Raw genomic sequence first — 25,756 nt, 5'->3', positions numbered from 1 at the left:
ACAATCTACGAAACCTAGAAGATAACATTTTAAATACGACCTAGATTATAATAAGAACAGAAATTTTAAATCTATGTCCCCCTACTTACCCTTCCGTAAAAAAAAAACAAAATTCAAAAAATAGAACAAATATAAGAATACCGTAGTGTAAATAATACATGAAACTTACGTACGCGCACAGGTAAAAATACAATTTTAAATATGGAACCTTAATACATTTTGTGACTTGTTGAACAATTGGTTATAAAAACTATGACCTTGATTCAGCAAAAAAAAAATTGAAAAGCAACTTTAGCTCAGCATTCGCCAACGTCCATACCATGTTGAAAGCACCGGTTCTCGTCCGATCACCGAAGTTAAGCAACATCGGGCGCGGTTAGTACTTGGATGGGTGACCGCCTGGGAATACCGCGTGACGTTAGCCTTTTGCTAATTTTTACTCAAGAAAAATATAGGTATTTTTAAAACAAATTTTGTTATTTAAATCATATTATATGTCTTACGGTTAATCTTTACTCTTTTTTTGCTCCTCAATCCATTATCATTAGTCAATAATATGAAGTTTCCTTTAAAATAAGAATCTATCTCCCTTTCGAGGAATAAAATAATATTTTTTTCTAAGTTAAATCGTAAACATTTTGAACAAATCGATTGATGATACCGTATATAATAGTAAAGTATACAATTACATGCGCAGGCACACGCGTATCGATGGCTAAGAATTCTAAAATTAAATAGTTCTGACATTGGTTGGTTATAAAAAATATGACGTCACTACAGTGAAATATTATACTGAAGAGTAATTTTACAAATTCATTCCCCAACGTCCATACCATGTTGAAAGCACCGGTTCTCGTCCGATCACCGAAGTTAAGCAACATCGGGCGCGGTTAGTACTTGGATGGGTGACCGCCTGGGAATACCGCGTGACGTTAGCCTTTTGCTATTTCTATTCGCTGTATTTTTGTTTTGTAAACCGTTTATTTTGGCTAGATTTTCTACCATTCAACTAAGTAATACACCTATATTATTAAAACTACAGTCATGAATCAGAGCACTCCCTGTGGTATTCGCTGCGTGCGAAGTATAAGGTATAACGAAACGATCGCAGCGCGCGTCGTGGCCAAAAAAGGAACTATCGGTGGCGGACGCTGTCACTTTTTACTAGCGAGAGTTACGTTTTTACTTTTAGTAAATAAAATAATTTCAATGGTGTGGATCATAGCATCTTCATATTTAATTTCTTTCACATCTTGCACGTGTTGAGCTAAAACTAATTGTTTTCCTTTCAATGTAGTTTGTGGTGGGAAAATGATGTCGTGTGTGATTGGTCGGAATCCAGTTTTTATGATTATTTTGGCCATATTTAACTGAAAATACATAAAAGGATGGATTATTGAGAGCACAAGCACTCATAAATAATCGTCTGCTATTTATATGAAATGCATTATTCGATGAAATTTGCTTATTTCTTTACTTACTTCTCATGACGACAGCCATGAAAAATCCGTAATGTACCTACTAAGCGAAATCTATCGATTGTGCCAATTTAGACGAAAAAAAAAGACTTACCTTAAATAGATTTAGAATATTTATTCGAATAAATATAAATTATAATATATTTCAATTAAAATTGTTCATTTGTAAATAACTCGTCGTAATGACAGCCGGGCATTTGACATTTCGGAGGCCACCGTAGTTGCAACCGCTAGTTGGCGCTGTCGTCGCGCACCCAGCGAATATCTCCATTAGAAAGAGACAACAATAAGATAAATGTTACTGCCTTTGTCATTTTGGGTTTGACGTCATTGACATGTCAATTGTTGTTTATTTGTATTGGAATGAAGCAAGTTCAGTAAATTGATTTAGAAAGAGAATACGATGTTTCTGTCCTTGTCATTTTGTGCATGACGTCACTGACTTGTCATTTGTTTTTTTGTTAAACGTACATAATGGAAATTAGTCTTGTCTCTGTGTGACATGCGTCAAAATGTATGGGAAAATTAGTTTTCTTCATAAAAATATTTGTCATGATTTTTTAATAAAGTGTTTGTGTTGATCTTTTCACAAAATGTAAAGTACTAATGTACTCTAGTAGTTTTAACACAAATTTACTTTGTTCTATGTAAAATATGTCCGAGTGAGGAGAGAACTGTGTAATGTTGATGTATCTTTTAAATAAAATATATTTCATACAGACAAAATGCCCTGTAATGGCGAGTACATAAATGTATTCTAGAATTAGTATTTACAAGATACAACAACTGAATGTTGTTTTATTTATATTTGTAGTAGTGGTAGTGTTAAGCCTTTGGGTGTGGGATCATACACGCCCATTAACTCGGCCCTGGGGGGAGTAGAGTCACCTTCTCTACTCTTCACTTGGGCAATTCCTGTCTGGCGCGTCCATGTCGCGGGGGTGGGCATCTTACACTTCAGTAGGCCGGAGTGTGTAGATGGCGAAGTTCAGCAGGGACCCAGTCCTGCGGGGTATAACGCGGAACCCGTGCCCAGGGTTACGGGTGAAGACTTCAACAAGTGGAGGCACATCGCGAGAGCTACGATATCCAGGGAAAATGCATCATTGTCAACCACGAGCATTCTGTCAAGAATGTACGACTGAGGAGGAGGATGCTGCTCTACGGTCGTTCTACACAAGATATCCTTTTCAGTATTTCATGTGATATGAAATATATATTAAGATAAAATATATGTTAAATCGAAGACAACCGTCAAGAAACTCATCAAATATCACATATGAAGTAAAATTAAATCGTCTATCGTATTGGTGTATCCATATTTGACTCAACGATTCAATGATACGTCTGCAGAATGAAATCCCAACAGGAATATGTAGTACCTTGTGTATTGTCATGGTCTGATGTTCCAAGGTTATGAGCTTTGGAACATATGTTTAGTACATAATTGTACTGGTACAATTTCCAAAATATTGAGTTTATAACATGAGAAGGTGTTTGAAATGTTCTACGTCTCGCTTTGAATGTGACAACCGTCAAGAAACTTATAATCTTTGAAATGTAAAAACTGAATTACTCCGTGGTTACTCTCCATTAGAACCTGTGCATTGTTCCATGTCTCAGAGACAATATTACTGACTGCTACTGTGGCAAATGTTCACTATATACGGACTTGTGTGTGCGTCGATATATGTCGTATGAATTATATTGTCTGTATTGTTGTAATTGTTGCCATTGTTGCTATAGTTGGTATTGTATTGTAATAATTACTAATGTGTTATGTAATACATATACAAATATACATTTAAATATTGATAGTATCATCGATGTATGGTTTACATACTCTTTCAGAGTCTCAACAGATATGAGACCTCCTCATTAATGTTTCTAGTAGTTTGTATAGTGGTTTGTGCTCCGGTTCACTATACACTCGAAAACAAACTCTAATATTTCCCCACTAAGGACGACATTAAAGTGCTCGCTCGTGGAGTGTCCGTATCTAACATGTGCCACGCTTGTATCAAAGACAAACATCAAGAAACTCGTAACGTACTCATTGTAAATGTAATTTTCCCGAAATTCAGCGATAGGTCGTCGAACACCGTTTGATTCTTAAAAGAGTTTTTTACTCAGTATTACCAGATGACGAATGCTGATGTACCAGATGACGTTTCTATTTAGTATGTACAAATACTTTGCAGTTACATAAACTGCTGATTACAATTAGTATATGCCCTGTGTAATAACGTGCGACATAAATATATTGTATTTATTAAAGTTGTAGAGAAGACAACCAGTAAGAAACGTTGAGTAGTGTAGCGACAGACTAGTTTGTTCTAGTTGTGTGCGTCGATGTTTGTCGCGTGAATTATATTGTCTTATCTATGTAATAACTTGCATTTTACATCCAGTTGGTCATATTGCTATTCATATTCAATTAATAAATGCCAATATTAATATATTGTGAACAAACAACTGTTTCCCCAAACGTTGGAACTCCAATAAATTTGTTCAACGAGGCCCATATCACATATGGTGCCCGATGAGGTTGACTGAATCAGTATTTTCATGTAATATTCTCCCCTTGTTTCGTAATTGGTATATTATACAAACGTTGTGTCGAAGACAACCGTCAAGAAACTAGTTCTCGACAACTGGAGTACCTAAATTGTCTCCTATGTTTCCGTTCTCTTCTACGACAGCCTCAATGATGCTTGTCTATTTATTATGGTTGTAATTACTGACTCGTTTGTAATTTAATATTCATCGACTAATCTTTAATTAGTTGCTTTTAAAATGTCAACATTATCCTATAATACTTTCATAACACTATATTTTGTACATTTATACCTAAAATGAATAACCGCCAATGTTCTAATTGTGTGCGTCGATATTTGTCTTACCAGTATTGTATATGAGTTCTATCGAGGAACAACCGTCAAGAAACTCGTGTCTGGAAACTTCTATTGCAATGTTTGTTGGTTGCTATTTGTTTGATGACTGATAAGGCATTTATAAAACAACATTTTCCCTATTTAGAACTAACTGTTCTACGTGCAGAAGTTGTTCTACGTGACTTTTCTATTTTATATTATCAACTTGTGAATTAATAAAAAGTCAATAATTATACAAAGTTGTGTCGAAGACAGTTAAGCAATCTGCTAGTGACACCGCGCTTGTTCTAATTGTGTGCGTCGATGTTTTTCGCGTGAATTATATTGTTTTATATAATTAAATTTATTTCCGTGTTATCTGCAGTTCGACATATTGATATTCATATTCAATTAATAAATGGCAATATTAATATATTATACAAGCGTTGTATCGAAGACAACCGTCAAGAAACTAGTTCTCGTCTCGTCTTCTAGTTTACATTTCCGAAGGAATTAGTCGTTCTGCATTTCTTAAATTTATTAAAGGATGTTGTCTGTCAGAGACAGCATCGCCCGGTGCCGTTATAATCATAATAACGTATAACTAACTAAACTAAATAGCACTAATGGTCTAAACAGTATAGTCTACGAACTTATGGTCTACAAATCAATTTGTATAACAATTTGCCCTATCACAAATTGGGAAAGCAAGAATACTGTTCACAATTCCTACTGAAACAAAACCTATCTATGGGTTGATAATAAATATTGTTTCACTATCACAAAGTGATACTTACCAAGTCATTAATTCCAAGTTGTTTGTAGATTTATGAACAGCTGCTTTTAAATATTTCTCACATCATGTTTAAAACATAACAATTGTATTGAAGACAACCGTCAAGAAACTCCGTGCAAACAATATCATTCAATATTTAATGAAGAGGTCCCTGGATATGGATATTTTCCTATCGTATTGTCAAAATATGATGTTTCTATTGAAGAACTGCCGTCAACAAAGTCTCACACAAAATGTGGTGTTTATAAATCAGTATGTCCAAGTAGCTTGTAATCTCATAAACAGCTACTTACAGGGCTTTGTGTTTGTTCTGATTGTGTGCGTCGATATTTGTTACGTGAATGTTGTGACTTCAGTTTGACTTTTTTGCACATGTAGTTAAAACAATTACATAATGTGTCAGTATGTCTAAACAGTTGGTAGTTAACTGCCATTTATAAAATGAATATGGAATAAACATGAAGAGGTCTGTATCAAAGACAACCGTTAAGAAACTTTTAGTATTGCCATAATACGTACAGCAAAATTATCTGCATTACTAATGCCAGTTATTAACTGCAGCAAAAGATGTCTCCCACTTATTCTGGTTGAATGAACCACAATAGAACTATACTTGTCTATTTATTATGGTTGTAATTACTGACTCGTCGGTATTTACTTAATGTTCAGCAGTTCTTACAATGTAGTGTTCCCGTTTACTGACAGCTCCGATATAGCTGATGGCGATTGCTTCTGCCTCGAGTGTATAGAGTACAGTTTCATTACTTGTTGCTGTTGTACCACTGTGCAACAAGTCAGTTTAGTACACGGGGAGTCTGCTAGTTCTAGCTGTGTGTGTCGATGTTTATACATGCTGAATAAGTGGTTACGTCATATTTACGTCGATTTTTTTTTAGATTCGGGAGCCGGTCTGCTATATGAATACTTGCCAGACTGACAGTATTTCCAATACGAACGATTGGTAATTCCCACGATATCAATCACTGTTTGCGATTATGATTATAATTTGAATTTGAAATTGTATCCCATGTGCTATATTAACTGGTTTAATGTGGCATGTTGATAATTATGTTCCTATATCCGAATAGTTGGTAGTCTAATAAAGGAGTACTAACAAATGTTTCCTTCGTATTCATGTAATACGAACATTTTCTAATGTTGTATCGAATACAGCCAGCAAGAGACTCCACTAATCAAAATATACTCAAAATTACTTTATTTTTACGTTTCGCACACAACCGTCAAGAAACACAGAGAGTAGTGTATAAAGTCAACGTTTTTCGGTAATCGTATCTATTATGCTTCATTGAAATATTTGTCATCTGTGTGTGATATAGTTCCACAATGCACCGTCAGATGTTCATTATGCTTGTCTCCTGCAGTTGATTAAATAAATATTGTTTCACTATCACAATGTGATACTTACCAAGTCATTAATTCCAAGTTGTTTGTAGATTTATGAACAGCTGCTTTTAAATATTTCTCACATCATGTTTAAAACATAACAATTGTATTGAAGACAACCGTCAAGAAACTCCGTGCAAACAATATTATTCAATATTTAATGAAGAAGTCCCTGGATATGGATATTTTCCTATCGTATAGAGTTATACGATCTGACCACGATATTCTGATGCTTTTGTCTCAGTTGACGTCGATCCTCCATCTCCGGAACTAACCGCCTATAGTGCGACTACGGAGACTTGTTTCCGCACTTACAACTATTTGTAGTCCTACGTGGTAATGTCATATTTTACCATTATTTAATACGATATAGAAATATATCACGTGTTGAACATTGAAAGAATAGTGGATTTTTAAATATTTGTTTCCTCTTAAATATTCCCCTGTTTCAAATGTCAAGAAATTCGTTGCTTAGTCTAGTATGCAACGGACTTGTTTGTTCTAATTGTGTGCGTCGATATTTGACGCTTGAAATTATATTTAAAATATCTCAAACTCTTCGGATGCGTCCGAGTCGATGTCCACTGTGTCGTGTGTTGACAAATTATTAGGTACTTGACTGTATATTTCGTCTTTGTAAATGAAGAGATATAAAAAAATCTATGTCCCCACTATGGAACTTTTTGTCGTTCTATTTCGTAATTCCATATTATATAACTCAGTATTTCCAAGTAGTTTGTTAGTCTCACAAACAACTACTTTTTAATATTTCCCACTTATTTTTAAAACATAAGAATTGTGTTGAAGACAACCATTAAGAAACTCTCTTGTTAAACGTACATAATGGAAATTAGTCATGTCTCTGTGTGACATGCATCAAAATGTATGGGAAAGTTAATTTTCTTTATAAAAATATTTGTCATGATTTTTTTATAAAGTGTTTGTGTCGATCTTTTCGCAAAATGTAAAGTACTAATGTACTCTTGTAGTTTTAAGACAATCTTAATTTGTACTATGTAAAATATGTCCGAGTGAGGAAAGAACTGTGTAATGTTGATGTATCTTTTAAATAAAATATATTTCATACCGACAAAATGCCCTGTAATGGCGAGTACATCATTGTAATCTAGAATTAGTATTTACAAGATACAACAACTGAATGTTGTTTTATTTATATTTGTAGTAGTGGTAGTGTTAAGCCTTTGGGTGTGGGATCATACACGCCCATTAACTCGGCCCTGGGGGGAGTAGAGTCACCTTCTCTACTCTTCACTTGGGCAATTCCTGTCTGGCGCGTCCATGTCGCGGGGATGGGCATCTTACACTTCAGTAGGCCGGAGTGTGTAGATGGCGAAGTTCAGCAGGGACCCAGTCCTGCGGGGTATAACGCGGAACCCGTGCCCAGGGTTACGGGTGAAGACAGCAACAAGTGGAGGGGCATCGCGAGAGCTACGATATCCAGGGAAATGCATCATTGTCAACCACGAGCATTCTGTCAAGAATGTACGACTGAGGAGGAGGATGCTGCTCTACGGTCGTTCTACACAAGATATCCTTTTCAGTATTTCATATGATATGAAATATGTATTAAGATACATTACATGTTACATCAAAGAACAACCGTCAAGAAACTCGTTAAATATCACATACGAAGTAAAATTATAATTACAAGATCTGATGTTCCAAGGCCATGAGCTTTGGAATATATGTTTAGTACATAATTGTACTGATACAATTTCCAAAATATTGAGTTTATAACATGAGACGGTGTTTGAAACGTTCCACGTCTCACTTTGAATGTGACAACCGTCAACAAACTTAACATAATCTTTGAAATGTAAAAACTGAATTACTCCGTGGTTACTCTCCATCAGAACCTGTGCATTGTTCCATGTCTCAGAGACAATATTACTGACTGCTACTGTGGCAAATGTTCACTATATACGGACTTGTGTGTGCGTCGATATATGTCGTATGAATTATATTGTCTGTATTGTTGTAATTGTTGCTATAGTTGGTATTGTATTGTAATAATTACTAATGTGTTATGTAATACATATACAAATATACATTTAAATATTGATAGTATCATCGATGTATGGTTTACATACTCTTTCAGAGTCTCAACAGATATGAGACCTCCTCATTAATGTTTCTAGTAGTTTGTATAGTGGTTTGTGCTCCGGTTCACTATACACTCGAAAACAAACTCTAATATTTCCCCACTAAGGACGACATTAAAGTGCTCGCTCGTGGAGTGTCCATATCTAACATGTGCCACGCTTGTATCAAAGACAAACATCAAGAAACTCGTAACGTACTCATTGTAAATGTAATTTTCGTCTGCAGCTACTCGATGCGACATCGAACACCGTTTTAATGTTCTTTACTCAGTATCTCCAGGTAATGCTGACGTTTCTATTTAGTATGTACAAATACTTTGCAGTTACATAAACTGCTGATTACAATTAGTATATGCCCTGTGTAATTACGTGCGACATAAATATATTGTATTTATTAAAGTTGTAGCGAAGACAACCAGTAAGAAACGTTGAGTAGTGTAGCGACAGACTAGTTTGTTCTAGTTGTGTAGTACGAAAAGTATTACAAAACTGTATCAAAGACAACCGTCAAGAAACTCATTAGTTCGTGACGGGATTCATCCAGACATATATTAAAATACTTATTAGTTTTGATTGCAGTATTAACTGTAAATCCAATGAATTTTCCAAATAATGTTTCATGTCTTAGAAGGAAGCACTACATTCAGGCACCAGAGGTGTTAGTTAAGAATAAATGATATAAAATGAAATGAAATCTATAACAATTACATAATGTGTCAGTATGTCTAAACAGTTGGTAGTTAACTGCCACTTACAAAATAATATGTTACTTTCGTGTTCATATAATACGAATATTGTCTAAAGTTGTATCGAATACAACCATCAAGAAACACGATTTTCCTTAATGTTGTCAAATTGTCCTCTCCGTTGATGTATATTGTAGGTAGTTACTTTTATGTCAGACAATGAAAGTTCATTGAACTTGGTTTTGATAAAGGTACTGTGTTGTTCGTTGTATGGTCTCAAACATTGAATTTTACTCGAACTTGACAACCCTGTATACTTGGTACTTACTAAGTACTAGGGAATATTCCTTGCAACGTTTAAGTACAAGTAAACATGATACATTAAAAACATTCTGTAAACAAGACCAAGCCTCGCACCTCAGTTTTGTATCGAAGACAACCAGCAAGAAACTATGTGATGTAAGAATAGGAATAGATGAGAGATATGTCCTGTTACTGAAGTTATCAAAAGTTATCAAATGTAATGGTTTATTAAACGTTACCTTAAAGGTGTCAGATGAGATGTACGTAATCAGTATTTCCATGTATAGAGCTTGTGTTGCTATAGACAGCTACTTACATGTTTCCTTCGTATTTACATAATGTGGATATTTTCTAAAGTTGCATAAAAGACAACCGTCAAGAAACTGTTCGCTACACAAAGACATGCAATAATATTTCATAAAATGACACCGACGTCAGTATTGTTGCGTTGTGTATGCAAATAATATGTTTCTCAAGAATCACATTAATTTCTCAATACTTAATGTCGTGTCGTATAGAATTGTGAACATGCGTAATACAATTTTCATCAAACTTATAATTTCTCCACTTAGAACTGTTTCTCAACAACTTACCAATGCATTATACCAATGTTCTACCAGCAAGTTCAGTGCACGGGGTGTGTGCTTGTTCTAGCTGTGTGTGTCGATGTTTAGTGCAATGATTTAGAACAATACCTAACATATAAAGAGCTTTGAGGTATAGTACCCGAACAATACTACATAACTTCTTGCATACATTGCGTACACACATACACACAATATTGATGTTTCCTTATTGTTAATTCGTGATTACTACTTGGGGGGTGTGTGCTTGTTCTAGCTGTGTGTGTCGATGTTTTGATACAAACATTAATTTGTTCGACAATATCTTATCGCGTGTTGTTTGCATCTGAGAACCCTTCCTAGATCAATGATTAATTAAAGTATCTTTGATTCCCATAATAAAGAAGTAGATGTCTTCTATCGTGATTTCTGTGAACGCTATAACGTGATATAAAACAACAATGTCCCCACTTACAAGTATTTGTAGTTCTTCGTGGTGTTCCAACATTATGTATCCAGTACTTTATGTGATAGACACATGTAATAATTGAATATTGAGAGTTCCGCGGCATTATTAAATGTACTATGTACAACTTCCAATGTCGCATTCTGCTGCAATGGAACTTAATGCATAAAGTATGTATCTAAGTTATTTCGAAGACAACCGTCAAGAAACTCATTCGATAGTTTATTTCATCGAAATTTTAGCTCATTACCAGTGCGGTTTCTTATCATTTCATGTCTCAGAAGGCGGCACTACATTCAGGCGCTCGATGTGACGCTGTGCGCGTCGATATTTGGTACAACAATATTACTGACTGCAACTATATCTAATGTTCTATGAGTGTTGCATGTTAGCTTGTGTCGAAGACAACCGTCAAGAACCTTTACATACATCCTTGTTTTATACATATGTTTGATATTCCTCGACAGAAGGTGACAGACCCTTATCTTCATAAAATATCCATTCGTATTGAATTTAAATGTTTGAATTTCAACATTAATGTTTTACAAACATTCCTCCATACAGGAGCTAACATAACTATTTCCCCACTTATGACGTCACTAAAGTGGTTCTCAATTCTCAATATTAAATGTATTGTCTAGTAATTTGCATTGTACGAAATGTTACTACTGGACTACTCTTTAATATTTCCCACTTATGTTTAAAACATTAGAATTGTATCGAATACAACCATTAAGAAACTCTATAAATAATCTACATTGTAGGGTTACTTGTGTTTTCCCTCATTTCATGATTGTAATATTGTAAAAGAGTTGTATCGAAGACAACTATCAAGAAACTTCATTGTATTGTTATGTAACTCATCATGATAAGAGAAAAGGTAGTGTCTCTAACTCCATTAAAAAGAGACAAGAATAAAATGAATGTTTCTGTCCTTGTCATTTCGGGTCTGACGTTATTGACATGTCAATTGCTTTTTATTTGTATAAAAATGAAGAAATGGATTTAGAAAGAGAATGCGATGTTTCTGTCCTTGTCATTTTGTGCATGACGTTACTGACATGTCATTTGTTTTTTGTTAACCTTTTGAACGCCAATGGCATGTATAGATGTCATGCGCAAGCGTGCCCTGTGCGCCACCGACATCTATAGATGCCAAGAAACAGATCACAGAGAAAAACAAAATAAACACATTAAATCATTACTTTCACGTGTTTTATTGATGTATGTTAAGAACTGAATACCCAGTTATTACATAATTGTACACAGTGAACAAAATTGCAATATAGTTATTCTAATATTTGATTGATAAAAACAACTTAAATATCGGCTAAAAAAGCATGTTCTCTCGCGCCAATGGCATGTATACATGCCTACTAGTGATGTAGTGTAATTCAAGTAATATTAAAACTTGAGCTAAATGACTCGCTTATTTTTTGTAATAACTATTAAAAAGTATATATATAACCTTAGTCTCTGAGAAAAAAGGTAAACTCGTGACGTCGTAAGCGCGTGCCGTGTTTTTAAATGCGGGGAAGTTGCAAAAAATATTTTATCTAGTACCTACATTTTAATTGCAAAAATGGCGAGTGAAGAGGTTTATAGTACAGAAGAACTATTGCGCATTCTAGATAATTATAAAATATTTTTGTAGGTTACTATCAACATCAGAAATTTTTGTTATTGATAATAATTATAGATAATATATGTCGGCGCAACCACATCAATTATCCAGAGAATGTAGAATAAGTTTGGTTAATTCACTTGATTGTCCTGAAAATCAGTTTATTAATCATCAGTTGATTATTTTAAGTTTAATACGATGTAAAATTAACGTTATCATTGTAATTTCAATACTTAACCTAAAACTTGTAAGCACGTGCTCGTGCGCCGAGTCCTATAAATACGCCCGCACTGTAGGCAATCGGGGCAGTTGCACTCCGATCGCCGTACAGTACGGACCTCTCTGGGAGTTGAATAAACTAAGTATACAGTGCTCGTGAAGTTTTTCTAAGTCCCAAAATGGGTGACCATCGTGAGAACAACAACTGTGACGTCAGCAATGATGACGTCACACTTTTTCAAAACACCACGTAGATTTCTCCTTCGTCATCAGAAGTGGGATTGTAAGAAGCCCTTACCCCAGCCGCTTCATCATCAGCTCTTCCACCTGATCAACTGGAACGAATCAACAGCCGCAAGTACATCAAAACCACGACCTGGAGAGTGAAAATAACCCACCAGAATAAACAGATAAGTATTGCATAGTTAATTACTCTTTTCAAATTTCAAAAATTCCAAATTAAACTCCGAGAACTCTACGAGACCCTCCGAGAAATCTACGAGACCCTCCGAGAAATCTACGAGACCCTCCGAGAAATCTACGAGACCCTCCGAGAAATCTACGAGACCCTCCGAGAAATCTACGAGACCCTCCGAGAAATCTACGAGACCCTCCGAGAACTCTACGAGACCCTCCGAGAACTCTACGAGACTAACAACTAATTTATAATGAGCAGAAATCCTTCTCAGAGAAAATACTTTCTTTGCCTACAGGTAATCACATCACAACATAACAAAAACCAACGAGAATCACCGAGAACCTACAAGAATCACCGAGAACCTACGAGAATCACCGAGAACCTTCGAGAATCAACAAAAAAATCAACGAGGCTGGTGCAGAGCGCGCACCGCCTGTCAGTATGGCCGTGTCGGCGCAACCACATCAATTATCCAGAGAATGTAGAATAAGTTTGGTTAATTCACTTGATTGTCCTGAAAATCAGTTTATTAATCATCAGTTGATTATTTTAAGTTTAATACGATGTAAAATTAACGTTATCATTGTAATTTCAATACTTAACCTAAAACTTGTAAGCACGTGCTCGTGCGCCGAGTCCTATAAATACGCCCGCACTGTAGGCAATCGGGGCAGTTGCACTCCGATCGCCGTACAGTACGGACCTCTCTGGGAGTTGAATAAACTAAGTATACAGTGCTCGTGAAGTTTTTCTAAGTCCCAAAATGGGTGACCATCGTGAGAACAACAACTGTGACGTCAGCAATGATGACGTCACACTTTTTCAAAACACCACGTAGATTTCTCCTTCGTCATATACAATTTAGTTTTAAATTTTACAATTCCAAGACTGTTAGTGAGCATAATGTTTTATAGGTACAATTGTTGATTTTTATATATTTTTAAGTTTCACGTAACCTTTTTCAATTACAAGGCTGTTAATGAGCATAATAAATAAATACGATTGTTGATTTTTTATATTTTTAAGTTTCATGTGACATTTTACAAATACAAGGCAACTATTTTTTTAAGAATATGAAAGTGTATAAATAATATCACTAAAATCTACAGATTTTTTATATACCTATATAGATATTATAGATACCTATTTAGCAGTTTTCAAATTTGATTACCTAATACATAAATGAACTCGATAAGTTACATTATTCAGCTAACTACATCCCTAATCATAAACGAGAGATTAAAAAAAAATGGATAGTTGCCCGCGCCATTGGCATGTATACATGCCAATGGCGCGTAACTGATAGATAATAGTGCTGTAACTTGCTGCAATTTTATATGTATTTTTGTGTCTCAAAAGGTTGATATTTCATTGATAGATGCTATTAATGTGGTCTTAAGTTTATTACAGTGGGAGATTAGGTTAAATAAATATTCTTTTTATGTTATAAGCAGTTTATTCAAAAAAAAATTCAGACGAAAATTATTACTCACTTTGGTTTATCGATAACATTTTGGAATCCCTAATATTTTCAAGGTTATTTCGTTGAATTTGTGTCTCGGCGTGGAGGGCACGGCGAAGCGTTTATGCTCTGGCGGTCAAAAGGTTAAACGTATATAATGGAAATTAGTCTTGTCTCTGTGTGACATGCGTCAAAATGTATGGGAAAGTAAGTTTTCTTCATAAAATTATTTGTCATGATTTTTTAATAAAGTGTTTGTGTCGATGTTTTCACAAAATGTAAAGTACTAATGTACTCTAGTAGTTTTAAGACAAACTTACTTTGTACCATGTAAAATATGTCCGAGTGAGGAGAGAACTGTGTAATGTTGATGCATCTTTTAAATAAAATATATTTCGTACGAACAAAATACCCTGTAATGGCGAGTACATAAATGTATTCTAGAATTAGTATTTACAAGATACAACAACTGAATGTTGTTTTATTTATATTTGTAGTAGTGGTAGTGTTAAGCCTTTGGGTGTGGGATCATACACGCCCATTAACTCGGCCCTGGGGGGAGTAGAGTCACCTTCTCTACTCTTCACTTGGGCAATTCCTGTCTGGCGCGTCCATGTCGCGGGGGTGGGCATCTTACACTTCAGTAGGCCGGAGTGTGTAGATGGCGAAGTTCAGCAGGGACCCAGTCCTGCGGGGTATAACGCGGAACCCGTGCCCAGGGTTACGGGCGAAGACCTCAACAAGTGGAGGCACATCGCGAGAGCTACGATATCCAGGGAAAATGCATCATTGTCAACCACGAGCATTCTGTCAAGAATGTACGACTGAGGAGGAGGATGCTGCTCTACGGTCATTCTACACAACATATCCTTTTCAGCATTTCATGTGATATGAAATATGTATATTAAATAAAATATATGTTACATCAAAGACAACCGTCAAGAATCGTTTAGTATTGCCATTATATACGTACAGCAACATTCTTCCAAATAGGATTATAGTTATGAAGCATTCTCCGCATTGTCTTTGTCTGTGTTGTAAGTGGACAGTAAATTTTTAAAATTCAATTAATTTTCCCGATAAGGTACTCAATCAGTACCTACTTCCAAGTGTGTTTTCCTCTCATTTGAAATATTGTAAGAGAGTTGTATCGTACTGAACACAACCGTCAAGAAACTTATGTATCTGCGTATGTCCATGTAACAACTAGGTAGTCAATATCGATGTTGTAGTAATTTTCAAAAATGTTTTGTATCACGAACTAAAATAATACTAAAATACGCGTGTAAACAACTGCGTTTTAATATTTCCCACTTATGTTCAAAACATAAGAATTGTGTTGAAGACAACCATTAAGAAACTCTTTAAATAATCTCCAGTGTAGTGTTATTTTCCCTCATTTCATGATTAATAGAGTGTAAAAAGTTCTATCGAAGACAACCGTCAAGAAACGTACTGGGTTGACTGTGACGTCATAAAGTATAAAATTTGGGGTGTGTTGTGTCCCTGCTAGTATAAACTTAGTACATACATATATCTCTCTTGTCTCTTGGACTACATTCTTGTTTGTATGTGTCGTGTTACAAAGTTCATTCAACTACAATTGTCCACAATATTTTGTGGCACATTTCCTTACCAAGGTGTCCGCTGAGACTTACTCAGTATTTCCAAGTAGTTTGTAGTGTCATGTACAGCTACTTATGTGATGGTCGCTACATATTTCATGGTCAAAGTATTGTATTAGAGTTGTATCGAAGGACAACCGTCAAGAAACTAGTTGAGAAAACATTTTTTTCTAAGCCTATGATGGTTATAAGATAATAAAACAAAACTTTATCACTCGATTGTGATATCAACAACATATTTTAGAATTAAAACAACTATTGTTCCACTTAGAACGTGGAGGTTACAATGTACAATACTGTTTATTGAAAATTCTCTCTAACGTTTTCTACGTGTTTACGTAGTACGAAAAGTATTACAAAACTGTATCACAGACAACCGGCAAGAAACTCCGTGCGAATAATATTATTAATATTATGTTGTTTAATATTTAACGTCATATACCATAAAGCCAACCGCCAAGAAACCTGTTGAATAGTCTATGGAGTTAAATCATTCCCCTCTTTGATATATCTTGGGCGCTGGTTGTGTGCAAATATATTCCATGTCGTAAATACATTCAAGCATGCATTTGTATCGAAGACAACCGTCAAGAAACTCATTAGTTCGTGATGCTAGTAGACAAGTTTACTTCTTCATTAGTAAAGCAATATATTTGGCTTTAATCGGGATTAATCCCGACAAATATTCTATTGAATATGAGCTTGTTGACAAACAGCTGTTTCCCTGTTAAGAACGTTTCAAAGTTGTATCGAAGACAACCGTCAAGCAATGTGCTAGTGACAGTTGTGTTTGTTCTAATTGTGTGCGTCGATATATGTCGTATGAATTATAATGTCTTTATGTATGATTAAGCGTCGAAGTCGTATCGAGGTCCATATAACACAATTGAAAGTGTTCCAGAATATATACGTTAATCTTCGATTGAGTCTACGGTACAATATTACTGACACTACTATGTACAATGTTCCCTCGCGAGGACTTTGTCAAACTCAATCCTTGTCCTCTGTCTGTGTCAAACGAGTGCAGAACAAATACAGTCGTCAACAAACTCGTTACCATAGCAACCGAGTCAATTATTACTATCAGTTGGTCATCTTGTGGAAGACCATGTATCGAAGACAACCGACAAGAAACAATATTGTACTCTGTTTACATTTAAGGTTGATGAAATGTAGCGGGTATATAATTATGTACTCAGCAGTTCTACAGCAAGTTCAGTGCACGGGGTGTGTGCTTGTTCTAGCTGTGTGTGTCGATGTCATGTCGAAGTCTTGTCTGCGTCATCATGAGACGATCAAAAGATGTTGCCTACATTTGTGTAGACATGAGACTTACCTAGTCAGTATTCCACAGTGGTGTGTAGCCACATACACAGCTAGGTACTATATGTTCTGTCAACGTTGTATCGAAGACAACCGTCAAGGAACTTATGAATGTGTGGATGTCCATGTAACAAATAGTCGATGTCTATATTACAGTCGTTTTCAAATATGTTTTCTATTACGAACAAAAATACGCGTGAAATAATTACTAATGTGTTATGTAATACATATACAAATATACATTTAAATATTGATAGTATCATCGATGTATGGTTTACATACTCTTTCACAGTCTCAACAGATATGAGACCTCCTCATTAATGTTTCTAGTAGTTTGTATAGTGGTTTGTGCTCCGGTTCACTATACACTCGAAAACAAACTCTAATATTTCCCCACTAAGGACGACATTAAAGTGTTCGCTCGTGGAGTGTCCGTATCTAACACGTGCCACGCTTGTATCAAAGACAAACATCAAGAAACATTGGTTCTTAAAAGAGTTTTTACTCAGTGTTGCCAGATGACAAACGCTGATGGCCCTATAATGCTGATGATGTATGCCCAAGCTGACGTATCTATTTAGTATGTACAAATACTTTGCAGTTACATAAACTGCTGATTACAATTAGTATATACCCTGTGTAATTACGTGCGACATAAATATATTGCAAGTGTGGGAGAGCCATGCTTCGGCACGAATGGGCCGGCTCGACCGGAGTGATACCACGGCCTCACAGAAAACCGACGTGAAACAACGCTTGCGTTGTGTTTCGTTGTGTGAGTGAGGTTACCGGAAGCCCAATTCCCCCCTTCCTAATCTTCCCCATCCCCGATTCCCGAACATAAATTCTTAACTACCAAAAAGCCGGCAACGCACTTGTAACGCCTTTGGTGTTTCAAGTGTCCATGGGCGGCGGCGATTGCTTACCATCAGGTAATACGTCTGCTCGATGGCCGGCTTGTTCCATAAAAAAAAAAAAAAAATTATTAAAGTTGTAGCGAAGACAACCAGTAAGAAACGTTGAGTAGTGTAGCGACAGACTAGTTTGTTCTAGTTGTGTGCGTCGATATTTGATGATGATATACAATAGTTTGGGTTTTCTGTGTCAACTTAAACGTGATATCAATCAACAAGTTCTATACTTAGAACTTGGATAGAAGACAACCGTCAAGAAACTCCTCGATGAAATACGTGTTACTGAAATTATTAAAACTGTATTTCTAAACAGTTGGTAGTTAACTGCCACTTACAAATATTTTCTACTTCTTTCATGTTTGATATAATAATATTGTAAAAGCGTTGTATCGAAGACAACCGCCAAGAAACTATACATACATCCTCTTTTTATACAAGTAGTCCTTTTTTCTTTGACGTGTGTAATACCTTATCTTGGTAAAACACATTCGTAATAAATTTAAATTGATTTTAAAAATGAATGATATTAAAAAAATGAATGATATTTAAAATGAATGATATTTAAAAATGAATTTATATAATCGTCAAGAAACTACAAATTACACTTTTTACACATTTTTGTACGTAGCTATGTACAATGTTCCTTCACGAGGTTGGACTGAATCCTTGTCCTCTGTCTGTGACACACGCTACATAACATGTTATAAGTCAGAACACAGCGTGTAGCTGTCTGTGTCTCACAACCACCAATGTTCTAATTGTGTGCGTCGATATTTGAAACATTCATTAATTACTCTGGATACAATTCTATAGACCAGTTTTAACTCTTATGTCACTCTTCGTAAAAGAATGAACTCAGATTTCAATTACATTTGAAATGTGTAAGTAATTTGACAATTAACAGACGTTGATCTCGTTTAAAATATTTATATCTCCCTCTGTCAATCTGTGTTAACATACTGTCTCAGTAATTTAAAGTAATTTGACAATTAACTGTCTACCGCTAGTTCTTGCTGACGTCGATTTTAATTTTGTCGATGTGTTCAACTAAGATACAAGTATAGCTTGAAAGGATTTATCACTCGGTTGTGATATCAACACCATATTTTAGAATTAAAACAACTATTGTCCTACTTAGAACGTGGAGGTTACAATGTACAATACTGTTTATTGAAAATTCTCTTCAAACGTTTTCTACGTGTTTACGTAGTACGAAAAGTATTACAAAACTGTATCAAAGACAACCGTCAAGAAACTTATTGAGTAGTCTATGAAGTTAAAAAATCATTTGTATATTTTTTTCGTCTTGTGGACAAAATTTGCGTCAAAAGGATTAAACACAAATCAGAATTAGATATAAAACTAATAGAAGTACAATGTTGTATATAAGAATACGCCTAGATGCGTACATCTCAGGAACTCCCTCCTTGTTATCGAGACGGAATGTTGAATATTCCATGTCCGATCATCCGTGTTTGTTCTAATTGTGTGCGTCGATATATGTCGCGTGAATTATATTGTATCTTGGGATAAAGAGACTTGTTATACTGTACTACCGAACACATCGAGTTCTGTCGAAGAACAACTGTCAAGAAACTGTATTGCCGTATAAATGTGATGTAATTATCCTCTCATCGTGACCTGACATAGGCCATCTTTAGAATAATTATTATGAACGTTACATAGCATTTCAATTCCTTGACAGAAATGCAGTAGAAGAGTTCTATCAAAGACGACCAGCAAGAAACTTGACAACTAATGAAAAGCAAAACCGCTTATCCCAATCATCTCTACTGTCCAGATCCAGGTTTAAAAACATTTTAATGATCTAAAGTTATCATTCACATTGAATATTTTTCAGATGTTTACAAGGCATTTGCCATCCGTTCAGTATTTCCAAGTAGCTTGTTATATGATGTACAGCTACTTACATATGTAATGGTCAGCTAAGTATTTTATGATTAAAATGTTTATGTTACATGTTTATCGGAGAACAACCGTCAAGAAACTAGTTGAGAAAGCATTTTTTCCAAGTCTGTATGTATTCTTCTCTTGTGAATTGTCATTCTTTAATTCTGTGTGTATATCAGAATATGAGATGAACAACGATGTCCCCACTTATGAAGGCATGTATGTACTCGTCTGAAGTGGAGTATACATAATGTTGCTATTTGTTACATTTAATGTTACAGATGGCAATCGTCTTTTCTGTGTTAACTTTAACGCGATATATGTAAATCAACAATTTCCCCACTTAGTACCATTTGTCGTTCCACGTGATTATTCTTATCAATATTTAAACTGATAATGAAACATACATTACATTTTGAAAGTTCCTAATAATAGTTTGCAGTCTCAAATGTATTTAAATAATACGAAACTTTACAAGTTGTATCGACGATAACCGTCAAGAAACTAGTTCTCGTCAACTGGAGTACCTTAATATTTTTCCCTGTTTTCTTGTCTATTAAACAGCCTCAATTATAATTCAAATATTTAAGTATTTGTTGTACTTGTCTACGTGTGACGATGGCTGACGCATGCACTATACTGATACTGACTACATCTACGTCATTTCAATGTTCATGCCGTGTGTTACAAAGCTCATTCAGCTACAATTGTCCAAAATGAGATATTGGTCCTACACAGTTTATAAAATAACTGTTTCCCCACTTATGACGTCATTATAGTGGTTGTTCTACGTGGAGTATCCATGTTACAATGAAGTTTATAGGTTTATGAATAATATTGTGTCACTTTCACAAAGTGATGTTGAATACTGCCTCAGAACTACCGAGTAGTTTGTAGTCTTATAAATAGGTACTTACTAGTATTGGAACGAAATGTAAGGAATGTATCGAAGACAACCGTCAAGAATTTAAATGCTTAGTTTGTGAACTATTAAGTTTAAAGTCTACCGTCTTATATGCATCTCATACATACCTATTTGAAAACTTTAGAAGCAAGTCTATATTGAGTTCTATCGAGGAACAACCGTCAAGAAACTCTGTTGTCTTATTTGATTATTTTTATTATTTCTATCACTATTTTTATTGTTTCAGAAATGTGGTGTTGTAATGTTCTCCAAGGGTTAATGGGAAGGTCACATATGTATTTCTAACATATTTAATGATCAAAATATTGTTTAAAAGTTGTATTGAAGAACAATTATGAAGAATCTACGACCGATGATTCGCGCTTGTTCTAATTGTGTGCGTCGATATTTGTCGCGTGAATTATATTGTCTTCATCTATCTTTCTAGATTATCTTCATTCGGTCGTCATGTACAGCTACCTATGTAATGATCGCTACATATTTCATGGTCAAACTATTGTATTAGAGTTGTATCGAAGGACAACAGTCAAGAAACTAGTCGAGAAAGTATTTTTTCGAAATCTAATACGCAAACATTTGTAATTTTCGTAGTTGTTCTGCGTGGAGTATCCATGTTACAATTATTACAATAATTGTTTTATATTCTGCCTTTCAAAAGGCAATAATACTCTTACTTGTGTAGACATGAGACTTACCTAGTCAGTATTCCACAGTGGTGTGTAGCCACATACACAGCTAGGTACTATATGTTCTGTCAACGTTGTATCGAAGACAACCGTCAAGAAACTCGTTATCATAATATATTTCGAAATTATTCGGTAATCAAAATGTTTACTAACTGGTCATCTTGTGGAAGACTGTACAGATTCTTCTTAAATGTTTCCTTAATTTCATGATTGAAATATTGTAAAAGCGTTGTATTGAAGACAACAGTTTTCAATGTCTTGTGACGGATGGTGTAAGCTACGCCATTAAAGTCCTCATTCCGGAATATCCGTGTGTAATATCTCAACATTTCATGTAAGTTGTATCGAAGACAACCGTCAAGAAACTAGTTCTCGTCAACTGAATTACCTAACTTGTCTCCCATTTCTTCTGGTTGTAAGTGTTTCAATAAAATTACACTTGTATATTTATTATGGCTGTAATTATTGACTCGTTGGTATTTAATGGCCCGATGTGTCTTAGTATTCCCAAGTAGTTTGTGGAGTCATGTCCAGCTACTTGTAGATTCTATCGAAGAACAACCATCAAGAAACTCACTTGTGATTATATCTCGTAGTAGGTATGTTTTTTTGTTTTATACATTTCCACCCAGTGCGTAAATGTAGTTGTGTGTCACACAACATGGAATCAATTATTAAAAACTTAACAAAATAGAAGTTATCATTCATTTCCCACTGCTCCACGTGGAGCTTTCATATTGAAATGTTTAATATTTAATATTATACGTATACAGTATTGGACAATCGAATACATTTCTCGAAACAATATGTGCATCTATTTCCAAAGCAGTTTCATAAACTGCCTTTCGGCCTTCTTGTAATGCTCTATAAGACATCTAATGTCACTTATGGAGTGGACAGTCCGCGATATCATGTCACTGTTTGCGATTCTGATTATAATTCTACAGATTTGGGAAATTGTATCCCATGTGTTATATTAACAGGTTTAATTTGGCATGTTGATAATTATGTTCCTATATCCGAATAGTTGGTAGTCTAATAAAGGACTAAATGTTTCCTTCGTATTTACATAATGTGAATAGTTTCTAATGTTGTATAGAAGACAACCGTCAAGAAACTCGGTGAGCAGTCTATGAATTGTAAAAAAAATTAAAAGTTTAAAATTAGTGTCAAAACGATTAAACACAAAAAGATATAGATATAAAACGAATAGAAGTATAATGTTGTATGTAACAATACGCCTGGATGCGTACATCTCAGGAACTCCCTCCTTGTTATCGAGACGGAATGTTGAATATTCCATGTCCGATCATCTGTGTTTGTTCTAATTGTGTGCGTCGATATTTGTCGCGTGAATTATATTGTGGTTTAATCATTAACTCATTTCGGTTGTATTTTTGGTAATATACCAGAATAGTACTTAAAATATTTTTATGTGGGAATATAGGATGACAGTCAAAGTGGTCATTGTACCTGGAGCATTCATATAGAAATGTTTAATATTTAATGGAATGTATAAATATACGTTCCTATGTGTAAACGGTCTTGTAAACGGCTACTGACTAACGTGTCAGTCGCATTAATTAACATTATGTCGCGCAACTTGTGCAGTTCATGTAATGAAACTGTTACGCTCAGTGAGTCTGTAAGTTTGTATCGAAGACAACCGTCAAGAAACTCGTTCATTCTACTAAAGTTCGGTACAAATTATCCTCCTCCAGATCGTTTAGTAAACGAATGTATTAAATAAAGAAAATAACTATTTCCCCACTATGGAACTATTTGTCGTTCTATGTGGTAATTCCATATTATATAACTCAGTATTTCCAAGTAGTTTGTAGTCTCACAAACAACTACTCTTTAATATTTCCCACTTATGTTTAAAACATAAGAATTGTGTTGAAGACAACCATTAAGAAACTCTTTAAATAATTTACATTGTAGGGTTATTTGTATTTTTCCTCATTTTATGATTGAAATATTGTAAAAGAGTAGTATCGAGGACAACTGTCAAGAAACTTCATTGTATTGTTATGTAAATCATCATTTAAAGAAAAAAGGTAGTATCTATATATCCATTAAAAGAGACAACAATAATATAAATGTTTATGTCCTTGTCATTTTGTGCGTGACGTCACTGACATGTCATTTGTTTTTTGTTAAACGTACATAATGGAAATTAGTCTTGTCTCTGTGTGACATGCGTCAAAATGTATGGAAAAGTAAGTTTTCTTCATAAAAATATTTGTCATGATTGTTTAATAAAGTGTTTGTGTCGATCTTTTCGCAAAATGTAAAGTACTAATGTACTCTAGTAGATTTAACACAAACTTACTTTGTACTATATAAAATATGTCCGAGTGAGGAGAGAACTGTGTAATGTTGATGTTTCTTTTAAATAAAATATATCTCATACGAACAAAATGCCCTGTAATGGCGAGTTTATGAATATATTCTGGAATTAGTATTTACAAGATACAACAACTGAATGTTGTTTTATTTATATTTGTAGTAGTGGTAGTGTTAAGCCTTTGGGTGTGGGATCAAACACGCCCATTAACTCGGCCCTGGGGGGAGTAGAGTCACCTTCTCTACTCTTCACTTGGGCAATTCCTGTCTGGCGCGTCCATGTCGCGGGGGTGGGCATCTTACACTTCGGTAGGCCGGAGTGTGTAGATGGCGAAGTTCAGCAGGGACCCAGTCCTGCGGGGTATAACGCGGAACCCGTGCCCAGGGTTACGGGTGAAGACCTCAACAAGTGGAGGCACATCGCAAGAGCTACGATATCCAGGGAAAATGCATCATTGTCAACCACGAGCATTCTGTCAAGAATGTACGACTGAGGAGGAGGATGCTGCTCTACGGTCGTTCTACACAAGATATCCTTTTCAGTATTTCGTCTGATATGAAATATGTATTAAGATAAAATATATGTTACATCAAAGAACAACCGTCAAGAAACTCATTGAATAATGAATAAACTTAAATTTGATACAGTGTGATTGTATAATAGTTAGTCACAGAATGTCTTCAAATGCCTTTATGCATTGACGTCACATTACAAGAAATCAAAGTTGTATGTTTTATAACAACTATAAGTGTAGCCATCACTTACCCTTGTAACATGTCGAAATGATGTAAACTGATATTTCCCCACTTAGTGCGACATACAGTGCTCGTACTACGTGCTTCTAAATAAATAAATGATAAATGATATTTATTTATGTAAATAGGTCATAAAATAACACTTTTACACGTCAATATTTCAAATAGCTAGATGAGGCCGGCATTTCCTATCTGACTACTCTGAGAAGAAATGCCGAAACAAACTCAGAGGTCACAGTCTCTTTTAAAGTCCAGACAATGAAATAGAGGATAATGTGAGAGAACCGTGCAAGTTGGTTCTGTAGTGGTCTTTAGAGGAAAGAACCACAACAGTATGAGCGGACCTGTTCAGATGGCCGTACGCATGTGTCAGTTTACAATCAGCTCAGCTAACGGCTGTTGCTGAATGATCCGACGAACAATACCAACCAAAAGAACATTTGGGTAGGTCTCGTAAATGCTCACACTGTCAGAATATAATTAACTAAAAGTGAAATAACTAAGCAAACTCTCACACGGTCCTCAGACTAACAATTTTAAAAATAATATGATAAAAATAAAAATAAAAAATATCGAATGATATTAATCTATATCATGTCAAATTGTATAAAAATGTAACTTGTGTTACAAACATGTCAACATGACCTGTGTGGACATTATAACGGCTCACTCCCAAGCCTGACTATCATCTAAGTAGTCTTTAATTTTATAAAAAGCTTTACTATACAGTTTTTCTTTAATAACATTTTTAAATTTATTCAGGCTCAAACTTTGAATATCGCTGGGAATTTTATTGTAAAAGCGTATACATTGACATCTGAACGAACCACTTATTTTCTTAAGTCTAGTAGT

The 25,756-nt window shown here is 35.0% G+C and overlaps 2 protein-coding genes, 1 long non-coding RNA gene and 2 other non-coding genes across 5 annotated transcripts in view; 4 read left to right on the top strand and 1 right to left on the bottom strand.

Annotated features, from left to right (window-relative positions):
• Positions 1-25,756, top strand: part of LOC126911894 (uncharacterized) — a 116,340-nt gene that overhangs the window by 65,031 nt on the left and 25,553 nt on the right. The window lies entirely within an intron of this gene.
• Positions 1-25,756, top strand: part of LOC126911895 (uncharacterized) — a 131,483-nt gene that overhangs the window by 80,240 nt on the left and 25,487 nt on the right. The window lies entirely within an intron of this gene.
• Positions 306-424, top strand: LOC118281293 (5S ribosomal RNA). The gene has a single exon (XR_004784212.2). It is a non-coding gene; the product is annotated as a 5S ribosomal RNA (ribosomal RNA).
• LOC126911909 (5S ribosomal RNA) lies at positions 820-938 on the top strand. Its single transcript, XR_007706417.1, has one exon. It is a non-coding gene; the product is annotated as a 5S ribosomal RNA (ribosomal RNA).
• Positions 24,267-25,756, bottom strand: part of LOC126911896 (uncharacterized) — a 35,113-nt gene continuing 33,623 nt past the window's right edge. The window contains exon 4 of the long non-coding RNA XR_007706404.1: positions 24,267-24,549. This is a non-coding gene — a long non-coding RNA (uncharacterized LOC126911896). The remainder of the gene's footprint in view (positions 24,550-25,756) is intronic.

This window comes from Spodoptera frugiperda, chromosome 19, assembly GCF_023101765.2.
Source record: "Spodoptera frugiperda isolate SF20-4 chromosome 19, AGI-APGP_CSIRO_Sfru_2.0, whole genome shotgun sequence".
NCBI classification, from domain to species: Eukaryota; Metazoa; Arthropoda; class Insecta; order Lepidoptera; family Noctuidae; genus Spodoptera; species Spodoptera frugiperda.
This window is presented reverse-complemented; position numbering and strand designations above follow the sequence as displayed.